Genomic DNA, 3,410 nt, shown 5'->3' on the forward strand with positions numbered 1-3,410 from the left:
GGTGGCAGCTGCTCCTCCCGGGCATCCCGCTGCCGGACCCCCACCGGCCGGGCACATAATCCGCCCCATTGTGTGGGCGAGCGCCCGGCCCCAGCCCATCTGGCACCGAGACAATGGAGCCTTTTTCCAGCTCTTCCGAAGGAAAAGGCCGTTTATAAATAGCCGTCCCAGGGCTCCCAGGTTCCCCCTGCCGCCCTGTCAGCCCCCGTCCTGCCCAGCCCCAGCCCCAGGCCTGCTCTTTGCACCAGGGCAGCAGTGCTCTGGGGCCAGGAGAGGAGCCTGGGGCACGTACGTGACGGGCTCAGCCTGGCTGTGCCTGTGCGAGCGAGAGGGCAGTATGTGGCTGTTTGCACGCTGTCCCACGGCTGCACCTGCTCCGGGCTCTGGGGAGCCTGGACCCCTGGGATGCCGAGGGACAGGCCAGCCCTGTGCAGAGGGCTCCTTTCCCCTGCGCCTTGGCAGTGGCTGTCAGCTGGCTAAGGTTTCCCCAGGAGTTCTCCCTCCCCCAGCTGTCCTTGTCCCTCTGCTCCGCACACAGAGAGGGTCGGGCCCCCGGGGCAGGGCGCACGGGGAGGGCTGCACGGCTCCCCAGCCTTCCTTGCCACCCCTGCGCTGCTCCCTGCGGAGCGTGGCCAAGCCCTGTCGCTGGCATACAGCCTGGGGAAGGGGAACTGGAACCCTGGGGCTCCGGGGCCCATCACCAGGGCAGTTACTGGGGGCTGTGCTTTGGATGGCGTGGGGCTGGGTGACCCTCGCCAGCTTGGCTCCTCTTTGGGGCTTTGCCACTGCTCCGCGTCCACCAAGCCCCCGGCCATCTCCATGCAGCTGCCCTGGGAGATTTTGCTTCTCCAGCGCAGAAATCCAGATGCCACCTTCCTTCCCCTCTTCCACTCACATCCTTCCTTCCTCCGCCCGCCCAGCTCCTCAGCGGCTTCCACTCCCGGCCCCTCCTAAACAAAGGCCCCGTAGCCATGGTTAGTAATCCCCACATAAAGGCCCTGCAGAAGAGGAGAGGAAGGAGAGAGGAGACACAAAGAAGCCGCTGGGAGCCCAGCCGAGGAAGCGGGGGGGTGGGGGGGGTGGAAGAAGGCGTTTTCCTGAGCTGTAGGACAGGAGTGTCGCTGAGAGCCCCCAAAGGTGGACAGAGATGGGGTGGGGGTACCCCAAGGCATCTTTGCCCTCATGGCACATGTGATACCCCATCCCCTGTGGCCTTTTGTGTTCTTCCACCCAAGGAACGGGGAGCCAGAGGTCAGAGAGCCCTGGCAGGTCCCTGTACTTACCCCAGACCGCAGTGCATTGCGTGAGCCCTAAAGCACCCTAAAATGCAGCACCAGAGGCTGGTGGGGAGGTGGCCCGGGGGTTTCTGCCCCGAGGAAGTGACCCTCAGCACTGCCAGGCCCCAGCAGCCGGGAAGTGGCAGGCCGTTCCCGGGCGGTGTGGGAAAGCATGACGCTGGCCCGCATCCCGTCCCTTCCCAGGGGAGCGGGGCCCCGCTCGGCCCTGACGGTGTTGTGTGAAGAGGTGCAGGCCTGGGCGGACGCGGCAGCTGCCTTCCGCCCTGCACACGTCTGCCTTTCATCCACCCTGGAGCCGTGCAGGGAGCCAGCGCCAGCCGACAGCTCATCGCTCACCAGCACTGGGGGGGGGCTCAGTGGGTGGCAGCCAGCACCCTGAGCACCCCAGGCACCCCGCAGACCCCTCCTGAGCCACACGGGCTGCTCTGGGCGCCGTCAGCATGGTCAGGGGCTGCAGGGGCTGGGGAAGGCATGGAGCTCCCCCCGGGAGCATGCCAGCAGCGTGTCGGGGCAGGTACAGAGGGAGAGCAGGGTTCTGAGAGCCTGCATGGCCCCCGCTGGGGCCACCTCCCTCCTGCAGCACCGGCCGGACCCAGCCGAGCCCCAGAGGTCTTGCTGAGAGGGCAGGGGAAGGTGGAAGGAGCTGAGTTTGTGTGCTGGGACGCAGCCTTTGCTCGGCCCCAGGCCCCACGCCTGGCCCCGCACGCCGGCCATCGCTCCCTCCGGCTGCAGAGAGCCGGGCTCACCGGGAGCCGGAGGAGAAAGCCACATGCGATCACATCCAAATCGCGCCTGCAACCTGTGATGCTCAGATAATGCCGGGGTAAGCGGCCCTGCCCTGGGCAGGCTGCACCCACGAGCTGTCCTGCGGCCCCCAGGTTTCCCAGCAGAGAGGAGCAGCTGTCCGGCAGCTCTGCCAGGGGCTGGCAAGCCCCACGGCTCCGGGGGCAAAGCCGCCTGCCTGGGCACAGCCTTTCACCCGGGACGCGGCAGCGGGGTGGGAGGAGAGCGCTGGGAGCCGTGGGGGTCCAGACACCCGTATTCCCTCGGCTGCCAGAGAGTGAGAGCTGCTCCATGCCTCAGCTGGGGCCGGACCCCTGCGCCCTGACCTTCCCACCCGGGCTGCGTGCGTGGGACCGCGACACGGGAGCCTAATCCGCACTGTTTGTTTGCGTTGCAACGAATGGGGGCCGAAGCCAAGTGCATTAAGCAAGCAAATAAATAAGAACGCGTGAGATAAAGCATCAGTGAAGAAGATGAAGGCAGCCAGCCTGCTGCGCTCCCCACGCAGAGACCCCCGAGCCCGCCATGTGCTGCACGCAGCGTGGCGGGGCGATTTCATGCCAGCTGTGAGGGCAGCAGGGCCTTGCTTTCAAATCCTGCCCGTCTTCCTCAGAACCATGAGTTTGGTAGGGGAAAAAAAAATTAAAAATGTTTTCTTCAAAGTTAAATGGTCTGAAAAGCAGAAGCCTGACCAGCTGGAGGCACGGCTGTTGCAGTAACGTTGGAAAGCTGTTTCAGGGTGGCATGGTCCCTGGCACAGCAGTTGGCCAGCTTCTTTTCTCCAGGGAGCAGCATTGCCCTTTCCAGCTGCTGGGAATCTTCTGCAGAGGTTTTATTGGCAACATTTTTGCTTTATTTTTAACACAGAATAAAAGTTAGCACCAGCAGCGTGGCATCTGGGTTGTCCCACCTGTTTGTTTGACTTGATGAATGCTTTCCTGCAGGGAAAGTGGGACCCCTCGGGCTCTCTTTCCTCACAGGGCGGCATTTGAGGGCTTAAATCATGATATTTTGTGCAGAATGGAATGTGCCTTTCCCTCTTCCAAGGGGAGCAGAGCCTGAGGCTCCTCTGGTGCTGCATCTTGCCCTTTGGAGGGAGAAGAAAGTGTGAGCACGTTGTCGGGAGGTCCCCAAGGTCTGGGCACCAGCTCAGGGGGGGCTGTTCCCACTGCGAACAGGGAGCTCCTGCCACCGTTGGCTGCGAGAGCATCCCCACGCTGCGGCCGTGGGGCCGGTGAGCCGCTCGCCAGCAGCCGGAGCGTGATGGCACAGCTCCCTTGCACTTGTTCCTCCCAGCAAACGTGCCGCCTGGGAGGAGGCCTCTCCTCC

General features: G+C 64.1%; 1 protein-coding gene across 1 annotated transcript in view; it reads left to right on the forward strand.

Annotated features, from left to right (window-relative positions):
• Nucleotides 1-3,410, forward strand: part of MCAM (melanoma cell adhesion molecule) — a gene marked incomplete at its 3' end in the record, with an annotated part of 16,132 nt that overhangs the window by 5,702 nt on the left and 7,020 nt on the right. The window lies entirely within an intron of this gene.

The sequence above is a fragment of the Athene cunicularia genome (genome assembly GCF_003259725.1).
Source record: "Athene cunicularia isolate RWA chromosome 24 unlocalized genomic scaffold, athCun1 chr24_part1, whole genome shotgun sequence".
NCBI lineage: Eukaryota > Metazoa > Chordata > Aves > Strigiformes > Strigidae > Athene > Athene cunicularia.